The sequence below is a fragment of the Tachyglossus aculeatus genome, chromosome 12, assembly GCF_015852505.1.
Source record: "Tachyglossus aculeatus isolate mTacAcu1 chromosome 12, mTacAcu1.pri, whole genome shotgun sequence".
In the NCBI taxonomy this organism is placed as follows: Eukaryota; Metazoa; Chordata; class Mammalia; order Monotremata; family Tachyglossidae; genus Tachyglossus; species Tachyglossus aculeatus.
Window position 1 is genome coordinate 27,560,879 of NC_052077.1, and position 16,336 is coordinate 27,577,214.

Genomic DNA, 16,336 nt, shown 5'->3' on the forward strand with positions numbered 1-16,336 from the left:
CTTGTTAGCTATGTGACTTTGGGCAAGTCACATAACTTTGTGCTTCAGTTCCCTCATCTGAAGAAGGGAGATTAAGGCTGTGAGCCCTCTGTGGGACAGCCTGATCACCTTGTAACCTCCGCAGCACTTAGAACAGTGCTTTGCACATATTAAGCACTTAATAAATGTCATTATCATTATTATTATTATTGCTAGAGAATAAGTGCCTACCCCCGTGGGGATCCAGTTGTCTGAGGCAGAGCTGCCAGTTGCAAATGCGTTTATGCCTGTGGAGCAAGCTCACAGAGAGGAAGAACATTTAAAGGGAATGAGTCCCCAGTTACTAGAGGGACAACCAGGCATTTATAATAAAAGGGTATTGCGGCCACCCACGGATCAGAACGGGACAACTGCAATTGTTCTTGCGGTGATTATGAACGGCCCTTGTTGTGTGTGAGTGGTCCTGCAGGAATAGGGAAGGGCTTTCTCGTTTAGATTCTTTTCAGTTCCCTGCAGCATGCCCAAGTGGTTGTTCACTTTCCTGTTCTCTTTCTTCTGACTTTCCTAGCAGTCTGCAAAATTGGAGACATTAAGCTTCGCAGTTTCGTTAATGCTTCCTGTCAAGGCCCGGGAACAAACTAGGCGGCAGAAAACTGACTCCATAATCAGTGTTAAAGGAGAAGTCAGGGCCATGCCCTTAACAGATGGCAAATGTCACTTCTGGTGAAGTCAATCGTTTGCTTTCATTTCCAGCAGGTATTGCGAGAATTGGATTGAAAGGTTCATGAAACATCACCGGGAGGGGAAAAAAAAGATAACTCATCCAAGTACAAAATGAGTGAACTGAGAGCTTCTAAGCCAGATCGGATCAAAGTGCTTTTGAGGGCTGTTTAGCATTGGGATTATTTCAAAAGGCTCAGTTTATAGTTATGCCTTCCATCTTCGGCCGCCAACGCTAAGCTGTGACTCTCGGATGAAACTGCCACAGTTATGAGACGGCTCTCGAGAGGTGTCCGGTGGTTCCCTGGCTTTGAACTGGCACCCAAGAATGCTAAGGGATCCAAATGAAAAAGCCTAGCTGAACAAATCACATTTGCAATTTTAGAAAAGGGTCTCTACTTCAGTGAATCAGTGGCACTTATTGCTCTGCTTTATGTGTAGATCACTGTACTAAGCACTTAGGAGAGTACAATACAACAGAAGTGGCAGCATGTTCCCTGCCTTCAATAAGCTTACAGTCTAGAGAGGCAGGTCTATCTTACCAGATAAGAGTAAATAATATCAGATCTCCTATAGCCAAGCTGGGCTTGGCTGGAGATCGATTTAGCCATGGGGCATTTTTGGCCTGAGAGTTCTTCCAGCTCTGAGACTACTCCACTCTTCTTGGGATTCTGAGGAGTGGGAGTGATCTAAGCCTGCCCAACCTGCAAAGATGAGGTCAGTGCTCCTTGTCTCAAGATGGGAGATGGACATTTGATTCTGAGGTGCTTCTTAGTCAAACACCAGAGAATTCAATACTTGTCTTCACCTGTATCCTGCAAGCTCCTTAAGTGCCTGACTGAGTTTCTTATTGTTTAAGCTTCCAAAACTCGAGGGCAGTGTTAGACTCTTGGAGAGGACTCATTAAAGGATTATGTTGTCCTGAACCACCCCCTGCCGCCCCCAAATTAGACTCCAGCACTGTGTGGTTTTGCTCTATTTTCCAGGTTATTCCATCCCACCAGCCTTTTTAGGTGATGTAGAATTCTGCTTATTTTTTCACGTAAGCTCCTTGACGGCAGGGATCATATCTACCAAGCTCTTGGTGCAGTGTTCTGCACACAGGCACTCAAAAATACCACTGATCAGTTGTGTTTTTATCATTTGTATTTGCAGTATTTTTACCTATTGTATGTTCAGTCATTTGTTCTATTTCTAAATACTATTCTACTTTATTTTGTTAATGTGTTTTGTTGTCTGTCTCCCCCTTTTAGACTGTGAGCCTGTTGGGTTGGGACCGTCTCTATATGTTGCCAAGCGCTTAGGACAGTGCTTTGCACACAGTAAGCGCTCAATAAATACGATTTAATGAATGAATTTGTACCTACCTCTCAACCCAATAAAATGAAAAACTCCATATGTACAGTAATGATAAATATAACTTCTATTGAAAACAATTTAATGGACCCCACTCTCCCTCTCCCACCAGCTCTGAGTTCAATGCTCTGCATGTAGTAGTTGATGAATGAATGCTGAAGATGGTGACAATGTAATTTTTTTTGGAGTAAAAAGAAGGGGGAGTCAATTGGATGGAGTTACTGAGTTGTTAATCAGAAATAAACAGTTCAGTTTGAAGTAAAGCCCTCTCTCCTGTAACCCTGAGGATGAATTCTTGCAAAACCCCTTGTTAAGGACAACTTTTATTTTGTACTCACCCTGTGCCTTAGACTGTGCCCATGTTCACAACTGTTTTCTTCTGACACTCTTATTGTGTGCTGTTTTCAGGTACGCCATTGGTGGACGAATGTTCCCTGTGTTGTCATGTTCTGTTGAGAATAAATGGTGAAAAAATGCATCATGATAGAAATAACTGTACTTCAAAATAAGGTGTCAGTGGCCTGAAAAGAGGATGAGTTTGAAAAGAACAACTAGATACAATGAAAAGAAGTCTGAGTTCCTAAAAGTGATAAGAATCATTTTCAGGAGGAGGTAGACAGACATGCTCAATTTGTTTCTATTGGAATCTGAAGCTGCATGAGAGAAAGGGATGTCCCAGGCTCTGAATTACTTTTCCTCCAAGTATGATATTGAAGGCAAGTTGGAGGCACACCTTATTTTAACCTTTCAATCAATAGATATTATTTATTGAGCACCTATTATGCAGAGTAGGTACTGAATAGTAGTACTGAATGCTTGGAAGAGTATGGGTGCTCTTCATATAGTATATGCTTAATAAATACCATTGATTAAAGTGCACTTAGGTTTATTTTGTTTTGTTTTTATGGTATTTAAGCACTTACTATATGCCAGGCAATGGACCAGGTGGTGGGGTAGATACAAGCTTAGTCAGGTTGGGCTCAGTCCCTGTCCGACATGGGGCTCACAATCTTCATACCCATTGGACAGGTGAGGGAACTGGGGCCCAGGGAGGTGAAGTGGCTTCCCCAAGGTCACTCAACAGACAGGTAGTAGAGCTGGGATTAGAACTCGGGTCCCTCAGACTCCCGGGCCCATGCTGAGGCAAGTGATCATGTTGCTGCTATTCCAAGCACTTAATATAGTGCACTATATATAGTGTATCCTCAGTAAATACCATTGATTTGTTAAAGTACACTCAAACTCATAGGTTTTTTATGGTATTTAAGTGCTTACTGTGTGCCAGGCACTTTAAGCTCTGGGGTAGATGCAGGCTAATCGGGTTGGACACAGTCCCTGTCCCTCATGGGGTTCACACTCTTGGCACAAAGTGCTTAACAGTACCATAATAATAATAATTATTATTATCCCCATTGTTCAGATGAGGGAACTGAGGCCCAGAGATATGAAGCGACTTGCCCAAGGTCACTGAATAGACAAGTGGCAGGGTTGGGATTAGAACCCAGGTTCTCTGACTCCTGGGCTCTTTCTACTAGGCCACACTGCTTCTCTTAGTTCACTTGATTATGGCATGATGTGGTGGAAGAAGGAAGGAGGGAAGGAAGGGTGGTGTTGTGGGCTGCATCAGACCCCGGGGAAACACTGCAACAGGATTTTTCCCCATTCACATGTCTTGCAAGAAGGCAGCCCATCTGTTAAAGGAAAACCGCAGGTGTCCAACTTGGCAAATGTGTGCTGAGTGAAGGAATTATGAAATCCAGAACTTCATACAGTATCTGGCACATAGTAAGCACTTAACAAATGCCATTAAAAAAATCTATGGAATTCATTGAGCACTTACTGTATGCAGAGCATTGAACTCTTTAGGCTTCGGAGAGTTCACCAGAAGCAAAAGACATAGGGCTGACCCTCAAGGAAGCATACAGTTCAGTCATTCATTGTTATATTTGTTGAGCGTTTGCTGTGTGCAGAGCACTGTGCTGGGCCCTTGGAAGGTACAATTCGGCAACGCATAGAGACAGTCCCTGCCCAATGGCTCACAGTCTAGAAGAGGCAGAACAGTCTAGAAGGGGGAGAATATAAGAATAATAATAGTACAGTCTAATAGGGATGTGGGGGAGGGAGGGTGGTGAGACTCTGGCCATGCAGGAAGTATGTAGAGGGAAGAAAGGTGAGAGCTCACCTCCTCCAGGAGGCCTTCCCAGACTGATCTCCCCCTTTTTCCTCTCCTCCTCCTCCCCATTGCCCCCCTCCTTCCCTCTGCCCTACCCTTCCCCACAACAGTTGTGTATATTTGCACATACTTATTACTCTATATTATTAATGATGTGTGTATATAGCTATAATTCTGTTTTTCTATTTATCTATTCTGATGGTATTGATGCCTGTCTGCTTGTTCTATTTTGCTGTCTGTCTGCCCCTTCTAGACTGTGAGCCCATTGTTGGGTAGGGACCATTTTTATATGTTGCTGATTTGTACTTCCCAAGCGCTTAGTACAGTGCTCGGAACACAGTAAGAGCTCAATAAATACGATTGAATGAATGAGTAGTAGACATAATCCTGTCAATCAAGGAGTTTATGATGTAGTGTGTGGGGGGAGACAAAGAAAACACAGGTAGGAGAAAATAAAATCATTAAGTGCCATTGAGTCATTTCTGATTGATACTGACTCTGTAGGCATATTTTCTCAAGAACGTCCTGTGTTCTGCCATAATCCATAACCTTTCTAAAAGTTCTTCCATTATCATTGTTATGGTCTCTATCCATATAGCTGTTGGTCTGCCTCTTCCCCATTTTCCCTGGACTTTTCCTGATATTAGTGTCTTCTCCAGAGAATTAGTTGTCCTGATTATATGTCCAAAATATGCTAAACTAAATTGAGCCATTTGGCCTTCCAAAGACTATTTTGGCTTAATTTGCTCCAAAATCCATTTGTTTGATATTCGGGCTGTCCATGGTATTCACAAAAATAGTGTGTATAAGATGTATATAAGTGCTATGGCGATTGTGAATATTTTAGTGTTAAGTGATGGGCTGAAGTGGCAGGGAAAATAATGAAGGGTGATTAATCAGAAGGCTTGATGGAGGTAATATGATTTCAGAAGGGCTTTAAATATGAGGAAAGCTGTGGTTTGAGTAGTAAATGGAAGGGAATTCTAGGCAAGGGGAAGGAGGTGAGGAAAGTTGGTGGTGGGGGAGGTAACTAGGCACAAGTTAGCTTGAAAGGAGTGAAGAGAGCAAGCTAGGGTACAGTGGAAAGAGAGTGGATAACTAGAAAAGAGGAGAAATTCTCAATTGGCAGAGCCAAGTAGTGTGTGTGTGTGTGTGTGTGTGTGTGTGTGAGTGAGAGAGAGAGAGAGAGAGAGAGGGAGAGAGTTGCTTAATTGTATTTCTAGTCCAGGGGTCCAATTTCACTTTAGGAGCATTTTTTATTAAATTTCTCAAATCACTAAACTGGTTAGAGAAGAGGAAAAGGATCAATTTAAGCTCATAATCCAGGGAGTAGTGGAAAACTATTTGAAAAACAAATCAATTAAAATGAGCCAATAAAAACTCCAGGAAATACGAAAGAATGAATTCAACTGGCCAATATTACCTATTTGAATAAGTTAACGTGGAAGGTGTCATCAGGCAGCTGGAGCAGTAGGTAAAACAGGTGAGATCAATGAAGAGGAAAATCATGGTTAAGGGAATAGATGCAGTGACCGACCTATAAGGTCTTTTCCTGTGCTATCTCTCATGCTATAAATGATGTCCTACCTGTGCCCTCTTACCACCTTCCTACCTCACTGGGCTCTGATGGGGATTAGTGAGCTCATATTTGTCAGGCATTTCTGGCTCTTTAGAAGCTTGGTCTAAAACTCCCAGGCCAAGGTCATTCAGCAAATTCAGGGCAGAAGTAGAATTGTGACTATCTACAATGGCTAGAAATAATACAAAATGAACAAATCTTGTGTAAATTCCCAGAACATACACCCCACTTCAAAACATTTCCTAAATCACAATAGATTTATCAGAGAAACATTGAAGCAGGATTAGGGAATTTTATTAGTTCATTGAAAATTCTGTCCCATTAAAATGGTACATATATGTGCCAACATTTCCATTCTGCCTCTAATATTGCACAATATTTACTGTATGCTGAGCAGTGTAATATGTTCTAGGGTGATTATAATAGAAGTACAAGAAGAAAACAGTGCTTTATTCATTAATTAGATTGTTTTGTAACTTCCTTGGAGAACCTCCATGGTTTATGCAGGAGATCCTTAAAACTTGTTCCAAATTCAGATCCTGGCATCTCAGTCTTCAGGTCTTGGCTTTGGCATACAAGGACAAGGGAAACTGACATAAATATTGCGAAGAGACTTGAGAAATGCATAGATGGGTTCCCAAGTGTAACCTCAGAGAGGAAAACAATGGCAGCCTTTGAAAGAGTAGATTCTTTCCCCCTTTCCCAGGTTGTGAAAAGGTAAAATACATTCACTAGAGTGGATGTAAGAATAAAATTCTGGATGGGATTGTACTTTTCCCTAGCTCTTCTAACAGTAATGGTATTAGGCAATTACTACTTGAAAAGTGCTGGAATAGATGCAAGATAATCAGATAGGACATAGTTCTTTTTTCACATGGGACCCACAGTCTCAGGAGGGAGTATAGATGAAGAAAATCAATACTATGTACTGAGCATTTACTGTGTGTTGAGCACTGTACTAAGCATTTAGGAAAGTACAACATGATAGAGTTGGTAGACATCTCTGTCTACAAGGAGTTAAAATATACAGGGTGAAGGAGAAAAGTGAAGTGACTTGCTCTAGATCACTCAACAGGCAAGTAAAAGAACTTGAACTAGAACCCTGGACACCTCACTCCAATTCCCGTGTTGTTTCCACAAATCTACATTGCTTATGGACAAGCAGAAACAAACGTTCTGCTCAAATTCCTACCCAAGGTTATCCTCAGTATGGAGAGAACATGGAGGAATTGTCCCAACAATTCAGAGATTGCCACTGTGATTACCAGTAAGCTCAAGGAGGGCACGGAGCAATTACATCTACTAATTCTCATGTATTCTCCCAAGCATCTAGTACAGTGGACTGTACACAGGTACTCATTACATATTATTGATTGGCCTTTGTTCCACAACAGTTAAAGGTGAATTGCAGAGAACAGCATCAAATCCTTTCTTGGGTGTTCCTAGATCTTCTAGACCCCATCAGTAGATGAACTCTGACCACTAATAACAATGTTTGGCTACTCTGAAGTACCAAAACCCCTAAGATTATGCTCTGAAAATATGACTGGCCATGTCAAAATTGGAGGATCACTGCCTAAATCTTTTCTTAGGCAGTGAGAGTAAAACAGGTTTGCATTTTAGGTCTAGCCTTATTCAACCCATTCTTTTCATCACGCTCTCATATCCAACAAGGAATCTGGAGGTTGATGTTAGACTAGAATTTCAATTTTCTGGGAAACTCATCTCAATAGGCTAAAAATGTCACAGAAAATTATTGACTCATTTTAAGATATCCTCAAATGATGAAGCATAGCTATGAACAGTTTGTAGATTACAGAAGACAGAGCCGCCAGGCATTCAGCTAAGGAAAATTGAAGGATTCTTCCAAAACAGAATCTTCAGGAAGATGACATAACAGGATGGGCAAGCAATGTGATGATGCACATGATGTAGACAGGATTGGTAATTACCCATCAGATCTTAACTTTATTTGCACACTGATTAAAAATCTCCCTGCCTGCAATGTCATCCTCAAATATGTCTGCTTATACACTTGAAAAAACTAATTTCATAATTTTCATTATTATCAATTAATGCTCATATAGAATAAAATTTTCAGTTAAATTTTAAATGGCTTTTAATTTTATATTTATGAACCAATTAAAATGGAGTGCCATCATACATCTTGTTTATATAGAGGCCAAGTGGGAATGGGGGAAAATCAACATTCATTTGAAAAAGATAATCCTGGCCCATATGTTTCTTATAGAAATAAATGGAACCAGCCTGATTTTTCAGGCTAATAAAAATTGAATTGGCAGTTGCCTCTTTTTGTGGGGATTTTTTTGTGTGTACTAGAAGCTGATTTGGAGTAGCTGTGACTTTTGGAGGGCAAGTCCACATATGAGCTGAGAGACAGTCAGTGCTTGGGTAGGGCAATGCTTTCCTTGCCCCTTCGGCATGTTATGGTTGTCATCATCACCATCAATTGTACTCACCAAGTGCCTGCTGTGCAAAGAGAACAGTGTGGAGCTTTGGGAGGGATGAATAAAGAGTACAAATCCATACATAGAAGGGAGCGAGGGAAGAGGAATTGAGGACTTAAATAGGGAAGGCCCCTTTAGAGGAGATGTGTCTTCAATAAGGCTTTGAATGTGGGGAGAATGATTGTCCGTTGGATATGAAAAGGAGCATTCCGGGCCATAGACAGGACATGGTCGAGAGATCAACGGTGAGGTAGACGACTTTGAATAAGTTGGTATTAGATGAGTGAAGTGTTCAGGCTGGGTTGTAGTAAGAAATCAGGGAGGTAAGGTGGGAAGGGGTGAAGTGATAGTTATAAAGCCTATGGTAAGGAATTTGTTCAATGAGGAGATGGATGATCAAATACTGGGGGTTTTTGGGGAGTGGGGAAACATGGACTGAATGCTTTTGTAGAAAAACGATCCAGGAAGCAGAATGAAGTATGTACTGGAGTGGGGAGGGTCAGGAGGCAGGGAGATCGGCAAGGAGGTTGATGCAGAAATCAAGGCGGGATAGAATAAGTGCTTGAATTAATGTGGTAGCAGTTTGGATGGAGAGGAATGGGCAAATTTTAGTGATGCCATGGCCATATAACCTCAAGATGTAAGGTCTGCTACAGGGTGGGAGCAGTAACCAGGTTTGTACAGCTTTCCACAGCAAGGTTTGTGAAGAAACTCTGAACTTGGTATCGTTCCCTGAATCCTGGGGTAGGGGGACTGACTCCAATTTCTTCTGCCTACTCTCAGCCCCCAAGGAGATGGTGGGCCTCAAACCACATTCTTGGGGGTAGTGAGAGGGAAATCAGGCAATCAGTGGTATTTATTGAGTGCTTACTCTGTGTAGAGCACTGGAGCTCTTGGGGTGAATAGTACAACAGAGTTGATAGACCTGTTTCTTGCCCCACAACGAGTTTCCAGTCCAGAGTGAAGTTCACATACTGGAGCGAAACCCAAATTGCAAAAGTGGCCTTCCGCTAATGGGTTTCACTTTATTCAGCCTTCAGATAAATTATGGCCTTCACCCATAACAATGTCTGTCTCTGTAGACCGTACTAACTCTGTTATACTGTACTCTCCTTAGCACCGAGTACAGTGTTCTGCACACATTTAAGGGCTCCGTAAATTTATTGAATGATGTATTATTGCCAAAAGGCATCTCATTGCTGGTATATAGTCCCACCTTTTCCTGAGTCCTCCAAACATTAGCTTGTCTCCATAGCTTGTGGATTTGAGCTGAATATTATATCTCCAGGGTGTATTCAAGCTGAAGCAAAAAGTGTCATCTGGGAAACATTCAAATTAGATATTCTTGGACTTGCAGCTTTATATTGACATTCAACACATTGCTTCAAACTCATAAGAAGCTGCTAATTGATGATAAAATTCACAAAATCCCCTAACTTCAGTTGAGATGTAGTCTTTTATTCAAGCTGTATTCAAATATATATTTGTTTACCTCATTATCCTACTCTCATTATCTCTAGCAACTCAAAACAAAACAAAAAAAAACCCACCTGTAAAATAATTTGAACTTTATGGAAGAAATTCTTATTTATTTTGTATTCTTTTTTGATTTCCACCTTCTCTAGACATTGTGTTTGAAATAACTCTTCTCATTGTCAGAGTACAATGATTTGACAACCCAGCTGGGAGATTCTAATGATAAGCCATCACCCTGCATGTAATGCTTTTCTGTTCTAAGACACTTCAAAGATAAGCATCAGGGAACACATCTATGGTAGCAGACTAGATATACTACAGGCTTAATTTCTGTAGCAAATAAAAAATGCTCTCTTTGATTCTCTTTAATCACAAGAGATTGTATTTTGCCATAATGATTGATATTGAGCATCATACGGGATTCTGGCAGGGAACTGAGATAACCTTTAATTGAACATCTGGTAAATGTAGATAGTATTTGTTAAAATAGATTTTTGGGGGGTTACAAACGCATCAAAGCATTAGCAGGAAAAGCCCTTAGACTAATATCACAGCATTAATACAAAACAGGTTTGTGACTGCTATTCACATTTCCTTTCTGCTTAAATACACATTAGATTCCCATAAAGAGATGGCTGCTGAGCTACTTAATCTTATAAATGTAGCGAAAGATGGCATTGATTATAGGGAGAAAGATACGGAGCACACATTAATTCTCTTTAGGGAACATGAGATCCTCACAAGGTATCAGAGAGGACTTGTACTTCCCAAGCGCTTAGTACAGTGCTCTGCACACAGTAAGTGCTCAATAAACACGATTTAATGAATGAATTTGGCACTGCACTGTGCTAAGCATTTGATATCCACCCCTCCCTCAGTTCTGTAGTATTTATGTTCCTATCCTTACACTGTGCCATTTCTCTTTCTGTAATTTAATGTTTATCTCCCCCACTCCCTGCCCCCACCTTGTCTAGATTATATGCTCCTTGTGGGCAGGGATCATGCCCACCAACTCCATTCAATTCAATTGTATTTATTGAGCGCTTACTGTGTGAAAAGCACTGTACAATTCTGTTGTACTTTCCCAAGGATTTTTTTTTTTTGTTTTTTGTTTTGTTTTGGTTTCTTTTCCAGGTAAGACCCAATCAATTAAGCATATTTATTGAGCACATACTGTGTGCAGAGCACTTTACTAAGTGCTTGGGAGAGTACACAGTGTGGCTCAGTGGAAAGAGCATGGGCTTTGGAATCAGAGGTCACAGGTTCAAATCCTGGCTCTGCCAATTAGCTGTGTGACTTTTGGCAAGTCACTTAACTTCTCTGGGCCTCAGTTACCTCAACTGTAAAATGGGGATTAAGACTGTGAGGAGCCCCCGTGGGACAACCTGATCACCTTGTAACCTCCTCAGCGCTTAGAATGGTGCTTTGCACATAGTGCTTAATAAATGCTATTATTATTATTATTATTGTTATTATTACATGGACTTTGGAGTCAGAGGTCATGTGTTCAAATCCCAGCTCCGCCACTTGTCAGCTGTGTGACTTTGGGCAAGTCACTTAACTTCTCTGTGCCTCAGCTACCTCATCTGTAAAATGGGGATTAAGACTGTGAGCCCCCGTGGGACAACCTGATCACTTAGTAACCTTCCCAGTGCTTAGAATAGTGCTTTGCACATAGTAAGTGCTTAATAGATGCCATTATTATTATTATTACAATATAACAATAAGAACACTATCATGTTTTGGGTCCAGTTTCACACTAAAGCTAACAAGATTTTTGTGTATGATTTGAAAGCAAACAGGCACAAATATGTAATGGTATTTTTATTCTATTGGGTGAATAATCAAGGGAAGATAAAAAGGAATCTTATTCTGAATATAGCAGAAAATCAGCTGCACTGGTCTCAGCAGTTTCTCCTCATACATCTTCCAGTACCGAGGACCCAACTTTTATGGAGCATTCTGAACCAAAATTTTCCAGGCAAATTCTTCAAAGGACCAGGAAAGTTCTACATGACTGATTTCCTCCTCATTCTCTTGTTCTCTCGCTCTCTCACTCACTCTCTCTTCCTCCTACCCCAACTCGAGCAAGTCATCTTGGTGACAGCTGCATATTCAGAGTTGAGGAAACAATAACAAAGCCAAATGAGTTTTGTAAATTATAATAACAAAAAACCCTTCAAGCAGCCCAAACTCATTTTTGTAGTCATTTAAAATCCCATTGCTGAAGGGACTAGTTTTAGAATAAATATAATTTTTCTCTGTGCAAGCGGGCAAAAATTTCACGTCCCATTCTGAGCTGAGTGGAGGAATGTAGGGCAGATGACCCATCATTGTGTAGCGGGATTGCTACTCATGCATGTACGAAAAGACATAGGGAAAGAATGTCCACTGTGTGGTTATCTTTGGTGTCAACTTTTCACTTCACAGTTATCCACCCCACCTTACTTCAAAGTGATTTTTACACAACCCATGGAGCTCTTCAAAACTAAAACAATGAGAAAAGGGAGGGACAAAAATTGGCTGCTTTTCCTGCTACTAGTAGATCCAAATACATATGTGCAAAGGCTTAAGTATTATAATCATCATCATCATCAGTGGTATTTGAGCAGTTACTGTGTGCAGAGCACTGTATTAAGCACTTGGGAGATACAATACAACAGAGTTGGTAGACACACTTCCTATATGGCAGCAGAAAGATTGGTTTAACAGGAAAAAAAAATCTAGATGTTTTAAATTTTGGGGGGAAATAAATGTGGATTTATACCAGAAGTTAGTGCCGGCATTAACTATCAGATAAATAGTATTAATTGTTTAAAAAGTCCCTAAATGTATTAATTTGCATAATCATAACATTTTTTGAGAAAGGCAGACTGTTTTTCTTGTTATGAAAACGTGGAATCCATGTGACTGTCAGGGCCACACTTAAACAATTAGTTCGTTAAAGTAACTTTAACCAGTCTTCTTAGAGAACTTCATTCATAATGCCAGCACTAACAATTTCCTTTCAGAGGTGACTTACATTTAGACTGCAGTTACCTGTTTGTTTATAATATCTTGAATTCAGGTGTACATTGGTTAAAACTAAGCTTCTGTAATATTTATTCTACTGTCTACCTGATGTAAACTCTACTGTGCTATAAATATCTAGCTATCCTTCATTTTTGAAGTTGACATTACCAGTGGTGCATTCTATCTGCTTATGGTAGAATTAAAAGAAAAAAAACACCCAAATATGAAGTTTACATGGTTTGCACATGAATTAATGGCATTTATTGAGAGCTTACTGTGTGCAGAGCACTGTACTAAGTGCCTGGGAGAACACAATACAAGAGAGTTGGTAGGCACATTCTCTGAAGTGTACATTTAGCTCTTTGCCATGCTTTTGTGTATGTGGAGGTATGTCTGTTTTTGAGACTCTTTAGGCATCCTTACTTATTGCCTCCACTCAAGAAGAAAAACCTCTACTGTTTGCTATCTGCCAGGTTGGTCTGTCTGCTAAAGTGGTAGTATTAGAATTTATTAAGTGCTTGTGTGCAGAGTATGATACTAAGCAATGGGAAAATAATTCACAAGTGGGAGACACAGTCTCTCCAGGAGGCTCACAATCTAAAAATGAAAAGATGAAGGACTTAGCAGCAGACATAGGGAGTGATGAAATAAAACACAAAAATAAAGATCAGTAGGCTACTGAGAAGCAGAATTTCAGGCTCCTTGCAGTTCAGAGTTCACAGTCTCAACCACGGTCACAGTATCTATCACAGCAGCAGTTGCCAAAGCCTTCCCAAAGTGGTGGTGCCAGACTGTGGCTGATTTTATTAGTTCCATCAGGTTAGTGGAAGGCAGGTTGGGATGGGAGTTCTTCTGTGATGTGGAGAACTGTCGGGTGGAGATGGGGTGGGCCACTAATGGGAGGTTGAGGGCCCTGGGAGCTGCCATGGGGGAGGTGGCAGACATCAGGAGGAATTATGTGGCCATCCAGAAGAACCATCACTCTATTGGAGTGTTTGACACTCTGCTTCATTTTCTTTGAAAATTGAGTTCCCCTCCTTCCCCCCTGTTTGCACCCATGCAGATAACCTTTCAACAGCTGTTTGGGAATCCTGCTAATAGTAATGGCAGTAACTGTGGGTTTTAAGCACTTTCTATGTGCCACAAGCAATGTAAGAAGCCCTGGTGTAGATACAGTACAGGCAGTATGGACAAAGTCCTCATCCAAGAGGGGGCTCACAGTCTGAGGGAAAGCAGGTAGTTGATCTGAGGCACCGAGCTAAAGTGACTTGCTCAAGGTCAAGAACAAATATTTCATTTATTCATTCATTGTCATATTTATTGAGCACTTACTTTGTGCAGAGCACTGTACTAAGTGCTTGGGAAGTACAAGTTGGCAACGTTTAGAGATGGTCCCTACCCAACAGTGGGCTCACAGTCTAGAAGGGGGAGATAGACAACAAAACATATTAACAAAATAAAATAAATAGAATAAATATGTACAAGTAAAATAGAGTAATATGTACAAACATATATACAAGTGTGTGTGTATATATATATATATATATATATGTATATGTATATATGTAAATATGCAACCTGGATTGCAGTAGGAGATCAGCATGGTAAGGTAAGAGGGGATGAGCTGATTAAATGCTTTAAAGCTGATGTTAAGGAGTTTCTGTTCGATGCAGAAGTGGATGGGCAAAAATTTGAGGTTTTTAAGGAATGGGGAGATACGGGCTGAATTCTTTTCTTTAGAAAAATGATTTGGGCAGTAGAGTGAAGAAGCGGCGTGGTCTAGTGGATGAAGCATGGGCTTTGGAGTCAGAAGTACCAGTGTTCTAATCCTGATTCGGCCACTTGTCTGCTGTGAGACCTTGGACAAGTCACTTCACTTCCCTGTGACTCACGTGCTTCATCTGACAAATGGAAATTGACTGGGAGCCACTTGTGGGATAAGGGGCTGTGTCCAACCTGATTTGGTTGTATCTACCCTTGGGCTTAGTACAGTGCCTGGCACACAGTAAGTGCTTCGTAAACACCATGAAAAAACAATATGGACTGGGGAGGGGAAAGACAGGAGGCAGGAAGGTCCTTGAGGAGGCTGATGCAGTATATGATAAATGCTTGGATAAGTGTGGAAGCAGTTTGGCTGCAGAAGAAAGGGTAGATTCTTGAGATGTTGAACACTGCTTTGTATGAATTTTTTTATGGGCTTAGTCAAATCTCTCCATGCTTAAATTGAACTCCGCATTAACAGGGATTGGTAGTATGCTGGAAATATTGGCCCCAAATATACCTGATTAAAGTTTGATGTGGATAAATCTGTCCATTCATAATAACTCCTGGTCTTTGAGAGGACAAGTTACAGCATGGAAAGAGGATTCAACAATCGATCCTGCAAAGTGAGGATTTTCCATCCTGGCCTGCAGTGGTATCTTTTCATACTTGTGCAAGATGAGCCATTGGTGTTGGATCCAGGAGGTTCATGTCTAACTAGAGATCCTATTCCGACTTTCAAGTCCTTGCCAGGTATATCTCAGAATTTCAAAGTAGTTCCTTGTTCAGTCACAGTGAAGTCCTGCTGAAGCTTTTAACAAACTAAAAAAAAACCAAAAAACTTAGCTTTGTGAGTGACCTGTTTCCTTCGCTGTTAGGTTGGACTTCTTCCAGGCTGTCAACTACTCTTGTGGGAAAAGCTGGAAAACTGCCAGAAAAGTGAAAATTGTAATTGTTTTTCTGTCTCTGCCCCAAAATCCAAGTCTTGCTGACATTTTGACAGTTGTGCCTTGTCACAGAGAAAATCTTTCAAAGGAGAAACAGAGGCCTTTTATCTTGATAGTACCATGTTATCGGATATCTTGCTGTATCTGTCTACTCATTTAAATCCCATGTAGGTAATTTAATAATTCTACCAAGAAGTGACAACGTAAAAGTTTATTTTCCTATTTTGGACTGTTGCCATGATAATATCTATGCTTGGGGGTGAAAAAGATAATGGTAGATGGATACATTTCAGGAAAGTCAAAGGCCACAGTTAACTTGACTGGCCTTTCAATTGGATTAGCAGCTTGCCTCAACAGATGCCATATGACCGAAATTTGGCATTTTTAAAAATTGTTGCAGTTCAAGCATTTAACTGAAAAGTTTATCATTAAATATCTTGATTTTAGTATGAATTCAAAATTATTTACCCATTGATCATGATTGAAGGTGAAAGTCAGGAGTTTGATGGTCAGGGGAACTGGCTGTTGGAAGATATAGCCATAACTAAGAAATCTAACCTCATTTTGAAAAGTTGTGTGGAGTGAGGGGAAAAAAATCATAAATACCTTAAGGCTAGGATGATTGGGACTATTTAATAAATTGCTAGTCTCCCAAGTGCTTAGTACAGTGGTCTGCCCACAGTAAGCATTCAATCAATGTCACTGGTTGATTGATTACTTAAGGAGCGGGCAGGACTGAAGCCATAATCTACCTTCTCTTAAGTCTCCGGAGAAGTATATCCGTGTTTGCTGAAGAGGACACTGCGATCATGGGAGCTCACTTTAGTTTAGGTGTGGGATTTCCCTGTATTGATTGATTGATTGT